At 40.1% G+C, this 26,040-nt stretch overlaps 1 protein-coding gene and 1 long non-coding RNA gene across 2 annotated transcripts in view; one reads left to right on the top strand and one right to left on the bottom strand.

The window, feature by feature from the left end:
- Nucleotides 1-26,040, bottom strand: part of antxr2a (ANTXR cell adhesion molecule 2a) — a 112,862-nt gene that overhangs the window by 30,953 nt on the left and 55,869 nt on the right. The gene's annotated exons all lie outside the window — the stretch shown is intronic.
- On the top strand, nt 11,950-17,705 carry LOC124877977. The gene is made up of 3 exons (XR_007040639.1): nt 11,950-12,131; nt 12,471-12,614; nt 17,441-17,705. It is a non-coding gene; the product is annotated as an uncharacterized LOC124877977 (long non-coding RNA).

Below are 26,040 nucleotides of genomic sequence, written 5' to 3'. Positions count from 1 at the left end.
TGTGTGTGACTCCAAATCCAGGCCTCCATTGGTTAATAAATTTAATTTCCATTGATGATTTTTGTATGATTTTGTTGTCAGCACATTCAACGTTGTACAGAACAAAGTATTCAATGAAAATATTTCATTCATTCAGATCTAGGATGTGTTATTTGAGTGTTCCTTTTATTTTTTTGAGCAGTGTATATTCATTAATTCATTTTCTATACCACTTCTTCCATAGTGGGTCACGAGGTGCTGGTGTTTATCTCCAGCTGTCTACGGTCGAGAGGCAGGGTGCACCCTGGACAGGTTGCCAATCCATCCAACCTTCTTGCTGCAAGGCGACAGTGCTACCAACTGCTCCATCGTGCAGCGCCATTTTATATTATATATAATATACATATTATATTGTTGTGGCCATCCATTTTGGTCGCACATTTTGACATGCGCAGCTCAACAGACGTCGCAGCTCTGTAGTCACTGGGAGCATTAACCGGCTGAGATGCAGAGTTTCGGTGCCATTTCCCACCTGTCTCACAGGACAGTGCAACGGAGGCGCATATCTGGAGAGACAAAAGCTCGCAGGCAAACTTTTGCTCCACAAGGCCATTCCCGGAAGAGCTTGAAAGCTGGAAATCTGTCTGATAGGAGAAGATCAGGAGATTTATTTACCGATTGAAGACCGCGCCGACACCCAGCGCAGGTGGAAACCCACAGAGGTTCTATGTCCAAGGAGATGAGTTTTCCTCCTTGTGTAATGCAGTCGACTAACGGTTCATCTTTTCCCCTCCTGGACGGATGAGAAATTACCTTTTTTTTTTTTCTTTAATTTGATCACTGACGCGTGATTCCCCCCCCTCCTTTTTCTTCAGACCTGATCCATCCTCAACCGGTGGAGAGAAGAAATCAACGTCAAAGTAATTTCGTTCTTTTTAGAGGTCTGGGCAGGATGAGGCATAATGAAAGTGAAGTAATGAAAGTTTTTCATTCAAAGCAACTGCGGTCTGGGTCTCACGCGACCACTATTTGTTCCAGTTTTATTGCTGGAGATTTTCCACTGAGTTCCTGCCTCAAAGTTTTGACTCTTTGTTAAGATTTGGGGCGATCAGCTGGTTGTGGCTAAAGGGGCGTGGCCCCACCATCGCTGCGATCGAGACATCAACACCAGGAGGATTTCTCTTTCCATTTAACCCAAATTACACATTTTGTCCATAAAACTACTGGTTTGATCTTCATAGACACTAAATGCATATATATATTTTTCTTTATTATTATTGTTAGGTAATCATTTTTATTCCCTTTGTGTAGAATGGTGCTTGTTAGTCAGGTGAAGGATTTTGGACCAGAATAATGGTATATCAGGATTATGTGGCTTCAATAAATTTTCATATATATAATTAAGAGAAGCGTTTGTGTTTATTTCGTGCCAGAGTGATTAATCTGTCAAAACAAGGTCGAAGATCCTCCACCTTCGGTGAAGTGGTTGAATAAACACTGACAGTTCGTGGTTTGGTTAATAATTTGTAATTATTAAAGAGCTTTGAGCCCATGATCCCAACACCAAAATAAAACTTTTTGTTTAATTGGCCCCCTTATCTGCCCAACAAAAAGTCTTTTCAAAGCACCCCCCACATTTATTGCAATCAGTTGTGAAGATGTGCAAAATCCCTAAAACAAATTCATTTTTTATTGCAGTAGCACACAAGAAAACGTTAATTTTACAATAAGTCTGATGGGAAAAACATTTCCTTGTTAAGAATTTTACAATTTGTGTATAATAAATATAACACAAATTTTGTGTAATTAATATGAACTTTAATTATAAATCAATGATTTCCTGTTTCCCTACAGACACAGTATGAGACACAGTGGCCATACGTTTACCACTCTTCAAAATGGGAAAGACAAGAAAACATGGTATTCAAGTAAGTCAGATGTGAGTAAAAGTAGGAAGCCTAAACTTGTCCATATCTACGGACACATTAACCTTTAAAACAACGAGAACGGTGTCTAACAAGACTGAATGAGATGAGCTTCTCTTACCAGCATGGATAGAGAGGAGGACGGTCAGACAGGAAACACAAAGGCCTTACTGTATGAGAGCTGCAGCAAAGAGGGGCATCTAAGGGATCTTTATTGGAGGCGCCAATAACTGCAGAGGGCGCTGTCTGTCACTTTGCTCAGAGACGAAGGCAAATCTTTTCCTTACAAACAACAAATGAATTAAGTACGTCTGCTAGTACATGAGGACAGCTACTTTGAATCTTTACCATCTTTATTAAACGGAGCTCCCTTTTTGACCCATTAATAACAGGTTGTAGAATAAAGGTCTCTGATTGGCCTGACTTTTTGGGAAACGCAGGTTTTAATGTGCTCCTGTTCCCTGCGCGGTTCCCCCATTTCCCCCCTCCACCAGCGGCATGCAGGACAGGGTCACAAGCGATCTGCTATGAGTGGAGATGCAGGGCATGCGACAGGGAGGGCCTGCAATTGGAGTGAGCTGTCAAGATAGGGCGCTGTGTTTGGGTGTGTGTGTGTGTTTTCTGCACATGCCAGGGCGTCTCCCTTCCTACATGGTGCCACATATTAAAGTCCCTGATGAGGCTAATGCAGGAGGAAATGGATTTGGCATCTCGCCTGCACCAGAGCTCAAAGGGGAGAAAGTTGGGCTTTATTTATTTAGGCTTCACTTTTTCAATTCTAAGAAGCAGAAAGGGCTTCCCGGCTCCATCAGAGACTGTTCCTTCAGACGTAATTATCGAGCTGGAGATCACAGCTCTTTTCTCCCTTAAAGAGGGAATCAACAAATTAAAGATGCAGATTTGCAGATAATGACGCGCCGATGCGAGTTGCCAAGAACATGCAACGCTTCTCCGCCGCTGACATGATTAACCACAATTACAGCAAAGGTAAAACAAAAGCATTAATGGGAAATCGGGTGTAATCACAGACACAAAGGAGATAATTACGGGGTGGCTCGATGAATTAGTTTATTATTAGTTGCTCTGATAATTTCGGGGTTATTTCCTCTTTTGTCAGCACAGAAACATCTGTAGCTGCGTCGTTAGAGTCGGCCTCTTTCAGACAGAGAAGTTCCCAGTGATTTGGGATATTTTCGGATAATAATTATAACCACACCTGTTTATCATTCAGTGAAAATATACAAGTGTAGCAGGTGATTTCTGAGAGGAAACTGTCTTTAAAAGTTTCAAACCAAACTTCTTCTGTTGGGATCCAGTTCATAATTTTCACTTTTAACTCAGCTGTCATGCCGCATCTTCTGAATGTGTTCTGCTTATTAAGCAAAGGCGTGATTTAACGTTCTGACGGAAATATTTCACAACCAAAATGTGCCTTCTTGTTGAAAGTCGAACCTGATTTTGCAGCAGAAACTTGGGCATTAAATCTCATCTGGGAAAAACTGTTGTTATTTATGTGGCAGTAAACTAACAGGGAGGAATCTGCATTGGGTGGAAAGGCTTGGTGATAAAGCATCTTGTTAGCTCCGCTGAGGAAAATATGCTTATCATGCTGCATGTTAATACGAGCAGTAAATAAAGTGATGGTCAGTCAGTGATGCTGGGAACTTCACGACGGCGTGAAGGAGCCTGGAGCTATGGTGGGGCTGCAGGAGGGCGTTTTTCCATCCTTTTGTTTTTGAACTGCGAGAACTGGGTTAATGTGACCCAAGCACCAAAGATATGAGCAAAAACATGCACAGTGGGAGAGGAAGACAACAAGGATTTAAGCAGCCCACACACAGGAGGCAAGTTGACAAGACGAGAAAAGAATGATCTGTCAAAATGATGAAGATCGTATTGAAAGAAAGAAATTGTTTACATTAATAATAAAAAAATGTAAGAAAAAGTCCAAACATGTTTGTGTTTGAAATTTCTGTAAGAAAAAGACAAACACTTCTTCTTTACATTTCAACCTAAAACTCTCGGGAACATTAAAACCCTTCATCCCAGAAGCTTACATGTACTCATTATAGGCATAAATGTAATTTATTAATAAGGCTTTTATACAGGCTCACACTTATACATACACCCCTACTAATATTTAAATGTCTCTAGGCAAGCTTCACCTCTGCTACACATAACACGCTTCTGATATAATTCTGCTCCGATATTTGACCCGTCTTCTGGCTATTCTGCCAGAAGACGGGTCAAATATCTGAAAAAATGCTGACCAGGAAAGAAGCCTCCGCTTTAAAATCAACACCTTCAATCCTGACTGAAACTTGCAGCTGCTCGCTTGGAAAAGCCACCATGACTCTATAAAGAACAATGTACAAACTTTTGAGCATGGCAGTGGCAGCATCATGCTATGTGGCTGTATACTATGTGGTACTGGTTCTTTGCACAAAGTGGATGGAACAGTAAAGCAGGAGGACTACCATCCGAATTCTCCAACGTCACCTCAAATCAGCAGCTAAAGGGTTGATGTTTGTACAGAACTGGGTGTTCCAAGAGAGCAATGACCCAGATAAAGTAGGCTATCATTAAGGTCCTGCCACGGCCTGAGCTGGAAATTTGGAAAATAGGCTTAAAGGCCAGTTCTGTGGCAGGAAACCAACGCATTTATATCAACGCTTATAAGTGTGTGGTCGACAGGGAACGTTTTCAGGGACATCTGACCAAATATTAGTGGGAGTGTATGTATATATCTGAGCCTGTATGTGTAATTTTGATCCTGTGAGGATTAGAGAAAACTTACAATTAATTTAAACTGGTGCAATTTTCTTTTTTAACAATATCATTGAGAAGAGTTAAATAGGTGTCAGTCAGTCATTTTCTACCACTTATTCCATAGTGGGTCACGGGGAGCTGGTGCCTATCTCCAGCAGTCAATGGGCGAGAGGCGGGGCACACCCTGGACAGGTCGCCAGTCCATCGCAGGGCAACACACAAACAACCACGCACACACTCATTCATACACCTAAGGGCAATTTAGAGTTACCAATTAACCTAACAGGCATGTCTTTGGACTGTGGGAGGAAGCCAGAGTACCCGGTGAGAACCCACGCATGCACGGGGAGAACATGCAAACTCCATGCAGAAAGACCCCAGGCCGGGAATTGAACCCAGGACCTTCTTGCTGCAAGGCAACAGTGCTACCAACTGTGCCACCGTGCAGCCCTAAATAGGTGTTTAAAATCTTAAAATAAATGACAGTCATGCCGATGATTCGTTTTTCTTCTTCTCACTACAACTGTATCTTCTCTTAGATATCATCCCCCATGTACAACACATTAAAGTATTTGTTGAAAACTGTATTATATAAATCACTATTAATTATTCCTCTTTGTTCGGCTTCCATCACGTCTGGAAGCGGTGGAAAAGAAACATTGTATTTGCTGCATCATCTCCTGCTTTTCTAAATGTTCAGCCAACATCTTGCACATGTTTTCATAAGGTAGTCTCTAGAGTTTTCCTGAAGTTTCAGGAATTACAGAACAGCAGATAATAAAAGGAAGGAAACAAATCTTTTATCTGGATTCGTGGAGCACCACTTCTTGTCTTCTGTCACCACTAACTTATTTTTCCTGTTCATCATGCCAGCTATCATCTCTGAATGCAGATAACTGCAGTCTGGTGATGACGTTTAGGAAGAACAGACAGCATGAGACCTTTGAGAGCTTCACAGTTGGGCTCAAAACATGACACGATCTTCTCCTAATGGGAGGTTTTAAATATGTTTTCAGTCTAAATAATGCAAGTAAATGTCTTCTTTTTAGTTGTTTTGTGAGGTTGTTGATTCTTTTAAATTTAAATTCTTCTTGCAGTCTGCTCACTGGAAAACAAGGGAGCTGTTTGTCATGCTTTAGAAGAGGAGAATATCAGGAGAATCCATTTTTTGGAGTAAGCTGTGTTCTCACAACTGGAACTACAATATGCTGCAAGTATGCTGGAAAAAATCCTACTGATTGGTTAAAAGCACATCTGAGATGGTGGAGGAGGATGCCCACTTATTACATGATAGCTGACTTATCAGTTGCTATGAATTTCAATAAAAAAACAACAAACTATGAAGAAGTGAGTCTAAAATGACATGAAAAACAACATGGAGAAACATCGGGTGAATTCTCAAAGACCTGCAGGCCTTTATCTTTTAATGGTTTCTTCAAGTCTCTGCATATTTTTAGAAAGCCAGCATGTACCAACACATGTTCAGCCTGTGCTAAATTACATTGCAGGTAGAATGCAAATAGACACATACACCCATCAGGCATAATATTATGACCACCTGCCAAAAAGTGTGGTTGTAACCTTTTTGGCTGCCATACAAGACCTGACCCATCAAGGTGTGGACTCTCCTGGAGCCCTGTGGTATTTGGCAAACAGATGTTAGCAGCAGATCCTTCAAGTCCTGTAAGCTGTGGTCTTGAAATGAAATAAAATAAAAAATATAAAACCCTGAACTAATACAGGAAAGGTTCAGTCTTTTTTAACGTGTGACAGCGAGGATAAAAAAGGTTACATATCCTAAACAGTGTTTGACAATATCTGTTTTCACTTGTAGAAATGTTGGAGCTGCTGAGTTTGGAAAAGTATCAATTTTAGAGATGATAAAGTTTCTTGGATGAAAGGCAGGAGGCAGTAGGTCCAGTAACAACAATAACTGGAGCCATTAAGGAGAAGATGACTCCACTCATGAAGGTTCCTCAGAGGCCAACCTTCAAACGCCTTCCTGTAGCCAGGTTGCATTGTGGGGTGCGGTAGAGTAAACAAAATAATAAACAACGGCGGCATGTCTTATTGTAAAGCATAAAGCCACTTTGAAAATCATCTCTAAATCATTTGGCATACTTCTCAGATAGTTTTTCCTGAAATAGTACCCAGGAACACCCTGATATGGATATATTGTCTGTGTTTTCTACCAGCCCAGAACACAGCATCTGCTTGTTGTATTTACATTTGGTTGTCCCGCCACAGATGCATCTGACCAATAAACAGACTGAACAATCTCACATGGTTCGGAGTGACAGGTTCTGATTCATTGGTAGTTTATCCTCGTTGCTGCTTGTTTCAGCCTCTACATTAGCATCCATCATAACTTGTTAGTTGTCAGAGACATATTCTGGTTCAGTTATGTGACTGTTTTTAGCTAGAGCGCCCCCTGAGTCCGGGTTCTGACTGGGTAAAAATGTGGTTCTGCCAGCAGAGAGCTTAGTTATGAAAAACGTATTTAGGTGAAATCCTTCACTGGTGATTCATAATGTTTGTAATCTTGCTGTTTATACACATACTGTTCAGTTGTTGAAAAGAAAATACACTTTTTAGCTAATCTTTTTTTTACGTATTGCGAGAAGTTTGGTTCGCCTACAGATGTTGGACTAATAACAACAGATTAAAGTATCTTTCTCCATTGTCAACTATGCAAGATAATACCTCATTCCCATTGGAATGTGCATGATACAAGCTCACATCAACACACCAAAAAAGTCTTTAAAATGTGATAAGGCTGCAATAATTTGACCCAAAACATTTTGTTTTTTGCTGAAATATTTCTTTATATGCCCACAGACACAACAGTATTGACTTATGCAACAGCAGACACGATTCAGTGCCATGAAAATAACAAAAAAATAGCTGTATTTACACTGGAGAAATAGCAGCAACCAAATCAGTGGAGATAAGAAGCAGCTGCAGTCTGTTGGAGACCTTCCTGATCTGCTGCTCTCCTGAATGATCTTCATCAACAGAAGTGTTGAATAAATTATTCTGAACTTCAGTCTACTCTAGTTGACCTGTGAGCTGGTACACCGATGGGGGTGGGAGCTCTGATTTGCAGTATGATGAATCGTCTCACAGCAAACTCAAGCCTTCCCTGAGGCCCAGCAGTGAAATTAGCAAGTTTGGCAGGCCGGCGCTGCCTTCTCAGGCGCTCGCAGGATGCTGCTTCGCAAGAGGAGGGCGTACGCCGCCTCTTTGTCTCAGCGGAGATGAGTCTTGGGAAGGCTGTTTGTTTGGGGAAGGGGTGTGAACGGCACATAAGTCCATCAAATCAATTAGAGTCTTACGCAGAGATGGTCTGGCTCGGCCTGGGCTGAGGGAGCTTGGCCCGATCTTTTGTGAGGGGTTATGTGAGTCAGAGCGCTGCCATGGCCAACAGGCACGACTCGTGTACTCACAACACCAGCACGAGCGCAGAGAGGAGGGGTGAAAAGCCTGCATATGGCCAGAGCCACTGTGTCACATTTGGGCTAGAGTTCACATTGGGCTCAGATGCTCACACCAATGAACTTGCGAGGATTGTCGAGTTGTCGTATGTGAGATTTAGCAGCTTAGGAAAACACTGCGCTGTATGTACACTGACATCCCCTTACTATGGTTCAATGGCGCTCTTTTACTTTCCGTCCCAACAACACCTGTTATACCAAGTCAAGTCAAGTCAAGTTTATTTATATAGCGCTTTTCAGCAATAAGGCACGCAAAGCGCTGTACATGAGGAAAAACATTACAATGATACAGAAAAATCAAACACAGAAAAACAAATCAAATGACATTAATAATCCTTTGGAGTTTACTGGTTCTAATCCAATCTTTCTAATAGAGGTAATTAGCTCATTAAGTCCTCTGTGGTAAGGAATTCATCCTCTGCTAGAAGAAAAATGATAATATCTATCCTTGAGGTCGCTGGTATGAGGCAGCTGTTATCCCATCATTCAAATAGTAACAGTCATCCTATGGGCTCTCTGTGCTGCACATTGTAGGTTTTCCCTGCTGCCACATACCTGGTTTAAATGATTGGGGGGATTCTGCAGCCAAAACATGAAGGATAGTGGGTCCTGACAACCAATGATCCATACTGTACAAGAACCCAAATTTAATGTAAAGAATGACAAAGCTTACAAGAAACACGCATTTCTGCAACAAAGGTAAACTCTGTTGGGAATGCCCCAAATTACTTCATGTTTCTATAGTTCTACCTAAAAGGTTTAACCAGCGCACACTTCCTGTGGCTGATACAGCACATAATCTTTTGTGCTTCTGAAAGAAAAGGACTGGAAATATCCAGAACTTATATTAAAAAAAAAAAAAAAAAAGAAAACAGCCAGTCACAAAATTCTGACTGGACAAAGGTCTGGATCACAAAATAAATGTATTGTCTGCTAGGATGAAATTTCCTTTGAGATGACTGGGGGTAAAATGTTGAACGCCGCCAAAAAAAGTTACTTTTTATCAAACAAATACGATAAACATCTACTTGTTACAAAGCTTTAAATGATATAACTGATATATTTTAAGATAACTGAAATAGAAATATGTACACCTAAATGCGAAACAGCTAAAAATGCCAGAAATCGGCTGTTCATATCCAATGTTTAGTTGGAAACACTCCAGAAAATCTCTAAATGTCAACTTCCGAATGAGAAAAGGCAGTTTGTTGTTGCTCGTTTTACTGTTTAAAGCTCTCCTCTTTAACTCTTGTTAATTAAGCAGTTTTTTCGGTGGGTCAACACTTGTTTCCACCTCCACTGCTGCCATGAGCGCAAAACTGAGTGCAGTATGCATTATGTTAATTTATTTGCATATGCTGAGAGAGTTCAGCCGTTCAAAGTTGCCTGAAGCCCCGTCTCAAACACTCCAAACTGGGTGTAATTATTCAACAGTTTGGAGCAGTTCCATTTTGCATTGCACAGCATTATAAAAGCTAAAACTCTGCTACTGTTCCTCCTAATGGGGAGGTTAGCAGCCATGTACTTCATTAGATCTGCATGCAGAATGTCTCGGGAGGAAATGTGAGCTAGAAGAACCAGGAGCGATCCGGTGAATGTTTTCTCGTTGTTTTGTTCTCTTTCAGACAGTAAAGCTGTACTGTTAGGGCGACATGCATGCTAATCAGCAACGCCTTGTCTTGTAGTCTTTCATTATGCACAGTGTGTCAAGATTATTTCATTTGAAGCAAAACACCACCTGTCATGGTCTATGTATCCGGTTTTTGGTTCAGTTTTCGGACAGAGTGGCTCGACCCCTACCTCAGTTTTTTTATTTTATGTTTCCATCATTGAGGTTTCATACGTCTACAGAAGAGACCACCCCTTTATAGCATCTAGATGGAAATTTGTGGGATGGACACAGCTTACATCTTTATAAAAACATCATATTGGCTCATGTAAGCTATGAAACAACATAATTATTGGTTCTCAGTCGTTCCCAAAATCTGCTCCTATTGAGGATGCCAAGGGCTCGCACAGAGTTGGGGAAAAAGCATTTAAGTGCAGTATTTCGCCTTTGGACATGAGTTTTCCTGGTTCAATAAAGTAATAATAATAAAAGAAGAGTGGCCAAAATTCCAGTGAGACAGGAAACAACTCAGAGTTGTTGGTTTCGAAGGTGGTTTTACAAGCTGCAGGACTGTGGGGTTTACTTAGTTTTTCAGCGTTTCCATTTTGACCTTCTCTTTTTTTAATAAATAATTACAGAGTGGAATCTGCTGTGTGTTCAAAATATGTGTGTCATATTCTGATACACATTACCATGACTGTAAGGAAGACTGATCTTCAAGCAACGGTGGTGCTGGCATGAATGGTAGCCTCCTTCAGCTGCCTCCTAACCAATTAATGTGCAGAAAACTATCTGACACTGTGGGGTACGGAGGGGGGGAGGGAGGGAGGGAGGGAGGATTATTTCACAGCAGTCCCTCACAAAGCATCAAATACAGAGCACTAACTCAACAACTCAGCATTTAATTTCATTTTTTTTTTACAATCAATTGTCATTTTCCCACATGGAAACACAACTCATCAGGAAACAAGCCATAGTAATTGAAATAGTGTGGGTCGGGGCAGTACTTATTTTTCCCTTTATCCAACTAGAGTATATTTTGATAGAGAAAATAAAGTTACGTGTGTCAATTTATAATTTCACATTCTCCATAATAAGTTTGATCAAATTATGAAATAAGGAAATGAACAACAAAACATCACCACTGACATTTCTACCTCACTTTTGTAGGACTGAAATACTTTTGTCTTCAATAGGAATTTATATTTCATGGTTTAATGAATTCCACAAATTTTATCCAATGACAGCACATAGTTAAAAGCAACAGAAAATATGTTTTGGGTGTGACTCTGAGATAAGTTATATTTTTTATCTGGTTCTCGTGCACTCACCTTTCTAATGTCGCCCTGGGCAAGCGCCCATTTGTCCCAAGCCAAACGTCACTGCTGGTTACTAGAAACAAATTGTAGTGCACTTTCAGTACCAGTAAGTACCGTCTTATATGTAAAGACGTTTAGGGGTCTGAGGTAAACGTAAAGGTTATTTGTCTCAACTTGAGTAGGTTCACTAAAAGGTTTCTAGATTCAAGGATGTTTTCCCCAGTTTCACTTTCCAGTATGGAGAAAGGCGGCAGGAAATCAATATATTGTTATAATCTAATCATAAAATGTTACAATGCATAACATGAAATAGAAAAAGAAAAAAAGTGAAATAAGGTGGTTTCTTTAGTTAGTTTAACACTAAAATCCTTTGGCAGCAACACGTTCTAACAAAATTCCCTCTGAACGTACCTTCTGCAACTTTTTGACAGTGTATGCAAATATTTCATTAAAAAATTACCATGAAGTTGGTAAATCTTGACTTGAATCAACTTCCTGCCACAGGCAAATCTTCCCTGAGTCAAGCCTCAGACAGCAAGAAGATCACACCGTGAACGAGTCTAAGTTCAGGGCAGCCTCTCGTGTACTTGACCTGTCTAATTAACTTAAATATTCTGCCCCTGAACTCCCAAAGGCACTGAGAGCAAAGCCTGCACACAAACACACACATGCGAATCTCAAACGTTCTGCACACACACACAGAGGCCCCCTGTCCCCTTCGCTTTCTCCTCAATAGCTTCGGCTTCATTAGCCGTGGTTTGCATCATCCCCGCTGAAAACGTCACATGTCATCAGTGGCTCCATTCTTTATCACTTCCTGCGCTATAGACAGTGTAACCTTCAGAAACCTGCTGCCCGCAGTTTTACGTCTTAATTAGGAGCACTGTCAGAGGCACCCGGAGAACCTTCGTCCCAATCAGAAGGGACAGAGAGGGATGGAGACGGAGAGGGAGTGTGAAGGATGCTAAGGAGGACAAAGTCAGCGAGTGAGTGAGGGGGGGGGAAGAAAAAATGGAGAAGACGAAGGATTTACGAGGTGAGGAGGCTGAGAGCTAGAATTAAATAACATGTGACAAAGTGTGCGAGGAAATATGTGATGAAGGAAAATTTGTTCTTGCTGTGATGAAAAGACAAAAAATAAAATACCCAGGAAATTGACTCTGTGGTGCAGAAAAGATTAACAGAAGCAAAGTTCTGACAAAGTTCTCGAAGCAGAAAACAAAATTGTTTAAATAGAAATAAAAGACATCTTTCATTATGTTATTGAGATACGACGCCTAATTTCCTTGCAAAAGGTTGATTTAGTGTCTGTTGAACCACTTTTGTGCTGATTTAGCCTGACGTTGTGGATTATTATTTGTCTGTTTTCACACAGAAGAATTTAGAGGGGTTTTGGAAGAGACACAAGCCCACAGCATCACAGATCCTCCACTGTTGCTAACAGTGTGCATGAGGGGCTTTTTCACATATTCATCTTTTCTTTCATACTGGACCCACCTGGACTGTTTGTGGCATAAAGGTCAGTCTTAGTTTCAGCTGGATCTCAGTAGATCTAGCAAACTCCATGTTTACGTTTGTGATGGTAGGAAAGACATGACTTTTTATGGTGTGCTTTCCAACCAACCAGTTGGTATGTGGATAGCATCTTATGGTTTTTGCAGTTCTTCAAACTTCAGCTTTTACCTCCCCAACCATCCTGTTCACTGTGTGTGGTGGCGGCAGCACAATAAATACAGTTTTAGTTTTTTTAAATGTTTTATCATTGTTCCGATCTTAGATATAAGCAAGTTTAAGCAAGAATTATTTTTCTCGTCGCCATTTCCTAAAGCATCTACATTAAAACACATGGATGTGATTCCAATTGGATGTTGTCCTGCCTTTTCAATTTTGAAGAGTGGCTAAGAGAAACGAACCTCTGTCTCAGACCCCTTTAATACCTCAGGGAGACAGAAAATCACTGATTACTCGTTAAAATTGTCCATTTAAAGTAGAAAATTCAAAAATGCTTAAGTTAAATTTAAAAGGAACAGTTAGGGATACCAATAACTGTGAGACAGGATATTTTCTTTAAATTATTGGTTCATTTTGGAATTTCTTTACACTGAATATGTGTATGAAAATTAAAGTTTGGATTTTTATAAATTTACTGTATACTGTAAATTATTTAAAGTATGTGTTTTGAACAATCTGTTATATATTTTTATAAATTCAGATTGTCAGCTTTTAAAGAAGTCATAAAGAAATTAGGGAATACAGTAAAAAATTTCAGACTGTGAACCTCATTGTGAATCCCATCTTAAAAACAACCAATTAGCTTTTTTGATGCATTAAATTATGTTTTAGGCTCACAACATTAGAATATATTCTAGCTTGTGTTTGTGGTTGTGTTGCAGGCGATGGGTGGTATGGATGTCGAAGCTCGCTGTTGTGTCTTAAAGATCTGTAAATATTGCGATATTTATCAGGAAGCTATGCTGTCATTACAATTGAGAGGTATTAATATCCGAACGCTTGTGCAACTGCAACTCTTTTGTGTGAACAAAGAGGCGGGAACAGGCGTTTGAATTCGCAAAGTGTGATGAAGGATCATAAAACCGCTTCCCAGCTACGCTGCTGTTCCCATTTATTCTTTAGTGTTTAATAACGTTTCTTTTCTGCAACTAACACCTAATTTTTCAACAACAGCAAAAATATTTTTCCACATGAGCTTGTAAACAGAATTCACAAGCAAAAAAGAAGGAGGAGGAAGATTTAGTGTTGAAAAAGTGTCTTGGCGACTTGCTTGGTGAGAAAGAGTGAAAATCCGGCTTATCGGCGAAAACACTGGAGACGCTTGTGTCCTCAGTTTTGGGACAGCTGACGGGTTAACACTATTAAGACTGCAGAGAACGCAGGACTGAACGTGCATCTGTGCTCCACAACAGCGGGATTGAAGGCAGCGTTGGAGGCGCTCGCTCTGAGACACAGATACATAAACAGACGGAGCGCAGAGACGCAGAGGAGTCGGCTGATGAACACAGATTCTTCTTGTTTTCTTTTCTGTCTGCACTTCTATGAAGGCTTTATCTTTTGTGGAGCCCATCAACAAACACGGCTTTAACATGAAGATCTCATGAATGTTTATAATCACAGAAGGTTCAGCGTGTTCATTTACCTATTACAATACTGTCTAGGGCCCTGCAAAATCTGTAAAAAATATGGGCTTTTTCTAAAAGTTTGTAAATTTTCCACTATTCTAAGTCTGGTTTCTCCATGAAACCTCGAATAAAATGTTATTAATTAGATATAACCCAACAGGCTGCACAGTTGGTAGCACTGTTGCTTGGCAGGAAAAAGGTCCTGGGTTTGAAAAATAGCCTGGGGAGTTTCCATGTTCTCCCTGTGCGTGCATGGGTTCTCTCCGGGTACTCCAGTTACCTTTCGCAATCCAAAAACATGACTGTTAACTGGTCTCCAAATTGCCTTCAGGTGCGAGTGTTGCCCTGTGATGGACAGACCGGTTCAGGGTGTACCCCGCCTCTCACCACTGGAGATAGGCAACCGGGCTCCAGTAAAAGCAGCTGAATAATAATTATACTTCCACTTAGTGTGGGTACATCACATAAGATCCAAGTAAATACATTATGTTTGTGGTTCTTATTTTTAAAAAAATGTGAAAAACTTCAAAGTGTATTAATACTTCTGGAAGGCCCTGTCTAGGCAATGGGAATATGAATATCGTTAGCCTCACAGGCTCACTATGACGCTAACAATATAGTCAACATAGTAAAATTTGTCCATGTTAAATTTTTTTTTTTGGAAAATACTTCCAAACTTTTCCAGACTGTATAGGAACTCCATTCATAGATAAATAAAATTTTCCCATTTTGTAAAAAATAAAAAGACATAACTTTAAGATTTCTACTACATGGATGTGACCAGGCCGAACCGGTCACATCCACAGACAGGGGACTATAGCGACCAATACAGTCTCTCTTTCACTGCAAACATCACTGAAAAGGCTGAAAAATACCAAGACTCATTGGATTGCATTTGGATGGTAACTTCCACAACACTCCATGATTTGCATCACAGAAACCACTGGGCCTGACTTTTAACATCGTGGTGAATATCAGCAACAAACAGAAGAAAGCTGAAGCCGAGAACTGCTGAAACAGTGATTAAAAGAAGCCATTAGAGCACTTAAGCATTAATTAAATCTGTATCATCATCACTCAGTATAATTGAAGGGGAGACAACCTATCAATTGTAAAAGATCACACTCTAGTAAAGGTTAATAAGCTGTTTTATAAACTGTAGTCATTACCATCAGATAGATTTATAATAATGATGAACGACATATTGACAGAATATGTGGTAAAAGTCGGAGTTCCTTTCCCAAGATGGTGCAAAAAAAAAGCAGGCCGGGTGGGACAAATGACACAGATGCATCAAACTCTTCCGATTCACGAGCGCCGCACCGAGGACGCCCAGGAGGTCGGTCTGGGCCAAGACGTGACAACCGCATCTGGAAGCCCTTCATGAATACTCTCAATTAGTGGCTGTGCTGTTTATCCAACTCCTGTCAAATGCCCCCCCCCCCAATCAATAATACAACAGAGTCATTTATTCATGGGACATTCGGCTGCAGTTGTGAGAATGAATGAGAAATTCAGACCCAGGGAATGACGGGAAAAAGGCTTTCTGCAGCCTTCTTAAAGAAGACATCTGTTTACATCAGAGGACATACAGTTGGAATCTCCCACAGAGTTAACTAAAACCTTCCTAACAGCCAGACTGAGACACAACGTCAGAGCTGAAATGGAAACAGCCTAAATGCTCCGCTTCCAATCAAATATTTAACATCCAATGGAACCAGATCCACAGCCAGGGCTAATCACGGCAGGCACGAGGTCACTTAACGCAGGCAGTGAAATTAATTAGGAGGTCAAATACAAATTTAAATCGCTTTAAAGAGTGCGTGGGCCCACAGTTTACCATTAAAGAGCTAATGCTTAAACTCATTAGCATAATTAAGATCACATGGAAGAAAAAAATGGCTGAAGCTTGGCATTGCAGGAGTTAACGAGGTGAAGCCAGTAATTGGATAAGAGTGACCCTTTCACAGCCGGTGACAGGGATGCTGCTAATTGCCTTAAATGGTCACTGAACGTCAAACGTTTAAATCAGAAGGGGTATAATTAGTACTCAGGGCTCTATTACTGTACAGGAAAAAAGGAACTATATGTCAGGATGTTAGTCTGTGGGCATTTCTGTTTACAGTGGCTTCCCGTTTAGAGTTGATGTTAGAATAGAACAATCTATTTTCGGATATGTCTCTTGAGTCAAATGTTTGGCCAGACTGGCACACTGTAGTGCAAAGGTTGAAAAACATCAAACAGGATGAGTTCAAAGAGCTTTTTTCCAAGTTATTTTTGGCTGTAGTGAAGTCCAGTTTGTCGAGAGGATTTGTGTTTTTACATCCAGCAGGAAATCCTTTTAATGTTCTTTGATTAGTTGGTTAATTTTGTAGAAACCTGGGCACACGCAACCAAATGTGCATCAATATCATCTTATGCAAATGATTTGAAAGATCAGGAGTGGCTTTAGCTAAGCTGTAGCTCAGTGGGATTTTAAGGCGAAGAATCAGGATTCGATCCCTGTCCACTCTGAACCTCCATATTGGACTTTGAATTGATTAGTAAAAATATTTATAATGGATATAAAAGGCTATGACAGTCAGTGCACAAGAAGTGTTAGAACAGCCAAGGAGGGCACACGAAGACTGTGTATGCCTGCCTCTGTTAGGAGCATTTATAATTTGAAGGATCTGGTTGTCTTCAGCCCCCATGTCCGGCACTCTGGGAAGAATTAAACATTTTTATTTCTACTTTCACTACTGTAACTTCCCTTAGTGAAACATAGACATGGTACCCACAGAAACATGAGAATCTTGGCTCAAATCTGATAAAAACTACTTTTACAAACAAAGGTAAAGCTACAAGCAGATGAATCAGAAGGTAAACAAAATGGTGTCACCCCAAAACTCATTCTCAGCCGTTCACCACACGGCTTCTACAAACACAACCAGCGTCGATCTCAAAGATTCCAAAAATGTACGTTTTGTCACAATCCAGCCAAGATTTACTCAGCCAGCAGCAAAGGAAACTTATAATTTACTCTCTAAGTAGATTAAACTTAGTGTTTCCTGGAACATTTCTATAGTTAGGCTGATATAGTTTTAGGTTTATGAAAAACATTCTTAACATTGTTTCTCATTCTGCTGTTTTTTCTTGCAAGTCTCCATTTATACATTTTCACTCATTCTTCTTGTTAACTTCGTGTTCTTTGTTTTTCTTTCTACAGAAAGTGCCACTGGCTGAGTGCCACAGAGTTTGTCTTTCCACTTTTCCTTAAAAAAAAAGTCTCTGGCAGACTTTTTAAAACCATTAAAGTTGTGTTTAGCTGTGTACTCTGTTTTTCTGTACCATAGAAAGTACACCTGGCCCAGTGCTTCTGCTTTTAGCTTAGTATCTTTCCACAACAGAGCCATGGGCAAATATGGCACTACCATGTCATTTGTGTTCTCCCCTTGTTTCCCATAAAAAGTAATCCTGACTCATTGATTCTGTGTTTGTATCATGTCTCCTTTTTATCTATGCAGACTTTGTTGGACCATGAGTATTTGGATGTGAATCTGACTCTGTGATTGGGTTCATCTGAATCTGATGCAATTATATTCTATATACAACTAAATATGATTTGGACCTGTTAGTGAAATTTGTTGCAAATTAGTGCTAAATAATAAGCCAGCTGAAATTAATGTTTTATTATCATACAATGTGAGAATGCGGTAATAACTGCAGCTGCGGCACTGAAGTACCGCCCAACAGCAGCTCTACTGGAATCCTTGAAGATGGTATCATCATTTAAAATGGACCCGACCTTTTTATTGGAGCAACAGGCTGTGGGCAGCCAAGTAAGGAGGACAGGAAGACAAAAACTCCAGCCTCTGAACCAATGAGAAGAGCCACACTAGTGACGCTTCACCACTCTATTTACAACAGAGGAAACAGGGTGAGATATTCCACAAGAGCTTCAGATTGTTTAAGTACAGAAATAAAAGCCTCTACGTATAAAACGGCTGCAGAGTTTGGCTCAGAAGAGTTGTTTTAATTCCCTGGAGATTAGGAAAAAGCCTGAACATGTACGGAAAATAAAGCCGTGGTGTTTAACATCAGAACGTTTACATGTTTATTCATCAGGTGCGCCCGTTATCAGAGGCCAACATTTTAGAGGGGATCATCTTCACGAGGGCCTTTCAGGAAGTATTAGCCGACACTGTCACAAGGTTACGTTTATGTATACAAAGTACGATCAGGCTAATTGAATATTCACTGTGAACATATTCCCCGCTTAACATGACTCCCTGCTTACATCTTTTTAAAAATTCAGATGGATGGGAGGAGAGGAAGGGAGGGCTAGAATACATTACTCCCCCCAAACACGCACACATTCTCATCTCTTTCCCCCGCCTCTATATGTCTGTCAGGAGGTGAGTCGAAGAGGAGGAAGAGGAGGAGGGCAAAGTGCACGCGGCAGAGTTGGCCTCGGCAAAGCTGACGTTAACAATAATGTAATTTAATTAAAGCCGAGATCCCAGCGGTCCTCGCCCAGCGACCGGGGGAGGGGCTTTGATTTTAATAGGTGATGAAGAAAAGGGCCGGCACGCAGCGACACCGTCAGCCGCTCCGACCGGTCTGAGGGATGCTGGGAAAAAAGGCACCGGCAGGACATCAGTTCAGATCCTATCAGGCGAGGGGGAGGGTGCAGGTACCAGCCCCGGCCACCCAGACACAACAACACCGATCAGCTAATGGAGAGGAGAAGGGAACACCCACCCACGGACTGGAGGGACGCCGCCCATTTTTAAACGGCAAGGAAGGGAAAAAAAAATTGTTGTTTTGGAAAACAGTTCAAGAGCTGAGCTCATGAAGACGTGTTCAAAGTGGATTTCCTTGCAAAATGAGATTTGGAACGACGGGGAAAAACAGGAGCTAATCCAGGAGGTCAGAGGCCGCATCTTAACGTGGAGGAAAATTACATTAAATCTGCACGGATATTAAAATTCCCAACAAACAGCTTGTTTACTTTTCAGTAAAAACTATGTTTTTAGAAAACGAACATATCGGGGAAAATAATAATACAATATGTCCATATTTTTGTGGAAAATACTTCAGCCTTAAACAGGAAAAAAAAGGAAAAAAAAAACTTTGAGCATAAATGTCATATATCAGAGTTTTTTTACCTGGTTTTTACTAAGACAAAAGAAGGTATTAAACAACCTTAAAGATTCAGACTTATAAATATTTGATCTATAACAAGCTAAGTTGTTTCCTCACTGGTCATGCCCTCATATTTTCCCCCACATTAGGCCGGTTTTCTCCTTACACCTCCAACCAGCCGCCACCAACAACAATTAGCTTCCATGTTTTTGGTCAGAGAAGCACAGAGACGAGCACGAAGAGGGTCAACTCGTCTCTTTTTTTCTAACAGCAAGGTCTCAGATGTGGACAGGCAGAGAATACGAACGGGGGGAGGGGACGTGCATGGCGGTCATTATCAAATTTACAACCAGTCCCACGGACATCTGCCCTACTTTTCCTCGTTCAATGTAAAAAGAACTAATCTGGTTAAGAGAGCACAGGCGCGGCTCGTAAATCAGCGGCGCTCTCCGGTGCGGTTAAAGCTGTCACTCCTGCAGTGGGGGGTGGCAGGGTGTGAGCGGCGTCTGAATGGAGCTGTCAGCTGGCTACTTGTTAGGGCTAACAAGGCCGTCCACTGATAGGACTAATGAGGCCCAGGGCTCGCTGCTTCCCCCCTGCACAGCCCCACGCCGATGCCACCACCGCAACGGCTGCTAATGCATGATCTGCTCTGTAGCCTGCAAAGAGCTTTAACTGAAGAGTTTTTCATTTTATTTGAGAGGAAAAACACTAAATACACACAAAAAATGCAGAAAAGTCACATAGTTTGGATGCAACAAGTTTTAAAGTGCCAAAATGGGGAAAAAAGATGTGTTCTGGGTGGAATATTTCTATTTGTAAAATGTGTTCTAGTTTAAAAGCAATAAAGCTTATCATAAGAATCTTAAAATTAATTTAGCTTTCAGTAAAAAAAAAAAAAAAATAGAAATAACTCTGTGATGCCACAACTATTGCACTCTGACATTTACTTTAAAATAAACACACCTAAGTAAATATTTATTAGTTTGATTTGATATTAGTTACAGTGCATAGGAACTTTTCATTTAATAATTTAATAAGTAATTTGTGACTTTCTGTTACCCTGGGATGTAAATTTAACATGGCACAGAGGCCTGTTTCTGTTGAACTCTTCAAAATGGGAAAGACAAGACAACATGGCAATTTAATTAAGGCAGATGTGCACTTACCTTACTTAGGAAATTGAAACTAAATACCTGCCTAGTACACACACACACACACACACACACACACACACGTTTGATGATGTGTATGTGCTAATTTTTATTCAACCATAAAGTTGTTTTTTTGTTTGGAAATGACACAGTCATCTCTAGGAACATAAGACAATATACAAAGGGTATAATTGTAGAAATAAAATAATTTCTCTGTCTATTTACATTTAAACAAAACTATCATGTCAGAACTGTTCATACCGTTCTCAATAACAAAACAAAGGCCATTATTGGCAACCAACTGCTTATAATTGGTCAGTTCTGTTTTGCACGTTCCTACTGGTATTCTTGTTCAGGTTGGAATGTCAGCAATACTTTCTGTTACTAGAAAGATTTAAAGATTATTTTAAAAACCAAAATCTGCCAGAGGTGTAAATAATTTTCAATATAAAATGAAAGGTTGAAAGGTTTTGCTTTTTTCTGGATTGGCTGTAATTTCTGGCTGAATATGAAGACGTTTTACTCAGGGGAAACTGGAATAAATAAGTTAAGTTTTACAGCTTTATTTGAAAAGAGTAAAAGTCTTAAGCTCTGCAAGTTTTAGTTCAATCTTTTTTCATTTTGCAGCTACAGAAAAGCCTTTAAATAAATACCATAATTTCTTTTGAAACAGAGCGGTAAATTAGAGGCTGGTAGGGGGTTAAATGTGGAGCATTAGTAACGACTGCTGTTTGCAGAACCACTCATCCTTCTCTTCTTGCAGCACTTCATTATTTGCAATGCTCTGGTTTAATTCCAATTACTCCCGTTAATTAGAAAATCTCATGCTCTCTGAACTGGAGCTTTGTTTCAACTTAACATCATTTGTCAGGGTGTTTACTTTTAATTAAAGCTTTATATTGCATTTGCGAAATTTTGGAGTTAACATTTGCTTCATGGCGGTGTTTGTCTGGTAAATATCCTAACTGATGTGGATACGTTTTTGTTCTGCATTAATGTTACTGTCAAACCTTTGTTTTAGCATATATTAATAGCACATTAACATTTTGTCTCCTCAGACATGTAGCTACCAAAATATTCCCTCCAACAGCTGTGGAAAGAGCAAAGCGGCTGAAAAACCTGCGAGGATGTGTCACGTTTTGGCTCCAAAGAGGCACAAAACAATACAGTTTGACGGCTTTTATTAGTTTCAAGAAAGATGTTCTCACCATATTCGGTGCAGCATTGTAATGCAACGAGACAAAAGCAAACAAATGTGTGAGAAGATGAGTATGTGTGCATCTGTTTGCCGGTTTGTTTTTTCATACTGCAAATGTTTGCTCTGCTTTACGTACTGAGATCAAGCGACAAAATATGCAAGGAAAGAAGCTGCTAAAAACATCCTTTACCTAAGAGACTAAACGAACAGTCTGTCGAGTGAACTTTTCTGCAACATGTGCGAGATCATCCATTTTCACCGCTTTGCACCATCTTTTCAGCTGCTGCACATTTTTTTTTTCTAATGCTCATGTTATCAGAGCGAGTCGCTGTGGATTTCTCAAACTTGAACAAGTCTGCCCAGTTTTCCTTCTCTTGGAATCCTTCCATGTGACCAGCTTGCCCAGTATACACTGATCCACCCGTGCAGCCACTGTTTCTGCCAGTTTACTGCTGATCCCTCGGTGTGGTGTCCAACATTTATCTACTGCTGCTGTAACTGTTGTTACTCGTGCAGTTTGTTTCAGATCCACTCGTTGTTTCTTTAAATCAGCCAAAATTCTCCCCAGACTGGTTAAATCTGATCCAAAGCCAAGATTTACACAAACAATATGTCTTCTTTTTAAAGTGGGTAAAAATTAAATACAAAGTCAGTGTTTTAAATAAACACTGAACTTATCATTAGTTTTCCTGTGAGCAGAGAAACAAACACTTTAGGTGGACACCAAGGCCTTACACCTGGATCGTTTAGGTGAATAAAGGGACATCTAACTGACATTCCCCAGCTCCTCACAGGGGATCCCAAGGTGTTCCCAGGACAGAAGGGGTAAATAGTCCCTCCAGTGAGTTCTGGGTTGGTCCCAGGATCTCCTCAGCCATCGATGAGGAGAAGCAGCAGCTCTGAATGATCTTAAACTGTTTTCTAATCTAAAATTTTATTTGCTATGAAATCCTGCAGTTCATCTTTACATTTTATACCATCAACTTACTGTGAAGTATAATGAGCCCCTCATGGCTTATTCTGAAATATTGTCAGTATTATTTATATTTTTGACTGAGGTGCTTCAATGAATTAATGTTGCAATGGCTCTTTTTAAAAAAATAATTAAGCACTTAAAAATCTGTTGATCCTCCACAAAATTAGATTAACCGCTCAGGCAGTAAAAAATTAAATGAATATAATTACCTAAAATATGAAAAATGAAATAAAATGAAATATAAGACTAAATAAAAATCCAAGAAATGCCAACAGAAAATATAAAAAAAAATGTATAACAAAATAAATTCAAGATATAACAAAATAAAACAAAACAAAGCTAATTAAATATTACAGGTCACCCTAAAAACGTTGCTCACAATGATGTAAACATTTTAATAACTGGAATAACACCCCCCGCATAATCTTTATGTAAATAGTTTACATAAAGATTAGTATTTTTAGTGTGTACTTGTACGCTGTTAAACTTTAAATGCTCATTTCTAGTCAGTCTGAAATATTAATTTGTAAAAACAAAACAAAAGACAAATGTTCTATGATAGGTTTGTTTGTAGTATTATACAGCAACAGCACAACATCACAACGACAGTCACAGGTGAGTTTGGTGTGCCAACCTGAGATTTTTATTTATAGTGTCAATGAGTGGAAATGGTGTCTTAAGGGCTGGGAACTGGACTGGTTCTGACATGACTCAGAATAAAACCAGAGTTTCTCAAAGAACCAACTTCCACAATCTTGTTGAAAATGATGCTCAGAGCTTTCCTCTGAGGCTGATATCTGTAGATGATAAACATATTGGAAATATTTTTTTTCCCACCATCACTCCATCCACCATCTGCTATTGAGAGAAACTATGAGAGAAACTTGAGCTCCGTTTGCACCATCAGAACATTTCCCACAAAATGTGACCCGGTTGCTCCACAATGTAAAAATGCAGCGAAGAGGCCAGAGAGAGGCTGCCAATCCTCTCAGCCACGGCTCTGTTTGTTTACAGTAATTACACTCATGCCTCAGAAGGAAAGTGGTAATTACTGATAACTTAATGGTGTCAGCAAGATACAGTACTGTGCAAAAGTTTTAAACCATCCTGAATTTCTCTCCATTTTGTATCCAAGTAGTCAGATATTTTTGTAATTTTCTAGTGGTCTTGATCAGAAGATCCCATGTGATATGATCAAAAGTCTTTTTTGCAAGTTTTTATAAATTTTTCTGTTTTTAATGACAGAAATCTCACATGGGATACATGTCTTTTATTCGGCCTATAACCCAGGGATGCTCTAGGTAAGGAGATGAAATCATTTTCCTAAAGCCGAATGTAGCACACAAACATTTAACATCTTTATCTTTTCCAGAACATTTGTTTCATCATGTAAAAATCAGTTTTTTACTGCTGTGAAATATTAATAAGTTATTGAGGTATGCTTTGGTCCGAACTCCTTGTTATTGTAGCTCCACAGGCTCCTTTTTTACCTGTTCTGAGGTACGTCTGAGAGCAACTCGTTTTGGTGCCGTCTCTTTAAATGCTGTTGAGGAGCTTCGCATCCCGCGCCCCTCCAGGTCAAAGAGCGTTCCACTCAACCACGTTCAGCCATTATTATAGTTTGATAACAATTATCTAGCGCTGCAGAAACAAGACACAAATGGCAAACACATTGCTAAACTGTTTATGTAATAATAATAATACTGAAAACACGCAGTACAGTTCTGTCCTCTAGGAGTTAAAAGCAGCACACATCGCTTACATCAGCAGAAGACACGATGCTACTGCTATCAGTCCAATGGCCAGGACATCATATCAACACATCATAAATTCGTGTCTAAAATAAATTTTGTTGTCATTTTAGCATTATTTGCAGCTCACCGCTTTGCTATTCTCCATCGTTTCCATAGACAGAAGGAACTGGCCCCTTATTTAGAGGACGTCTTTCAGCAAATCCTTACTGATCCTGGTGGAGGTTGCTGAAGAACTCGACCTTGAAGTGCTTCACGCCAACGGAGGAATCTCCCCACTGATGTGGGAACATTTCCATGAAAAATAAAATTTACCTAGGCACTTCAAAGAGGTTCTGATGCTGGGGGACAGTGTAATGAATTGTTTGGGTTAGAAACAATTCATTACAGTCTAAATAACCTGTAAATGTGTATAAAAAGTGAAAGGTGAAAAGACATCTGCATGAAGACATCTGATAATGTGGTGGAAGAGTCAGGGCAAAATTTGGACCACGTAAAAAGTGCTAACCGAGCCTGAAGATGGTAAAAAAGTCTGAAATTTAACATATTCCTGGGCAACAATAACGACAGGCCGACTTCAAACAATAATAATAATAAAAAAGATGTCGTCCAGTGTTTGGAGGGAGAGGTCCGATTTAAGTGGGCTTATAAGAAAACTATAGAACTAGGACACCAACTGAATGAAAAAGTGAACACAGTCTAAAGAAAAACTCTGAAAGACCTTCAGATGGTTAAGAGAACTATTGATGAAGTCCGCTTTAAAACATTATAAGAACATCTGAAAGCTTGGAGGTAAAATATAAAGAAACTGTTGCCAGATGGATTTTTGCTCTTTCATCTCAATAATACCCGTGAAGCAGCAGTTTTTGGCTGATCCAGGACACACTTTGATGAAGCACAGAGGAAAGAACAAATAAAACCAAGTACACACTGCTATGAGCTCTGCAGACAGCTCAGCCATGCCATGCACAGACTGTCACCTCAACCCTCAGTAGCTCTCGGCTCCTTCAAGTCCAGTCTTCTTCTTTTGATTTTACACCTCCATCCATCTCTCACACCCCTCCCTCCATCATAGAGGCTCACAGACACTTAATTAAATACTCCCACGACACCAACCACAACCACCAACCACGGATGCTTTTACTAGTTTATTTCTGTGAAAGATGCTACAAATATGTGGTCGAAGCCTGATGTTTGCAGAGATTGTGTTGAAGTTACATCATGAGCAACAAGAGGAAACAAGCAGCTTCCTTTCTGCTGCCTTCTTCTCTTTCCTCGGGTCACTTTGTTAAGGAAATTTAGTGGATTATTACATTATAAAAACATATTTCAGTCACTAAAAGGCTGACTGTATTTCAGCAATAGTTTAGGAGTCCATCATGTAATACTATAAAGCTCCACACATACACACAGCACATTCAGCCCACACGTCCCCTGGTGAGGAACAGATGAGAGCGAGAGGAACAAATCCAAGTGGAAACACGCAGGAACAACTCTTAGCGCCTGTTCTATGCTCCTGGCTCGGCCGCTTGTCCGTAGGAGGAAGAGGAAGAGGAGGATTTAATGCATGTTGTGGTATCATTCCTCGCACACCTTGTTTTG

Source organism: Girardinichthys multiradiatus, chromosome 12 (assembly GCF_021462225.1).
Source record: "Girardinichthys multiradiatus isolate DD_20200921_A chromosome 12, DD_fGirMul_XY1, whole genome shotgun sequence".
NCBI lineage: Eukaryota > Metazoa > Chordata > Actinopteri > Cyprinodontiformes > Goodeidae > Girardinichthys > Girardinichthys multiradiatus.
Note: the sequence above shows the minus strand (reverse complement) of the source record. Positions and strands in the feature narration are given on the sequence as shown.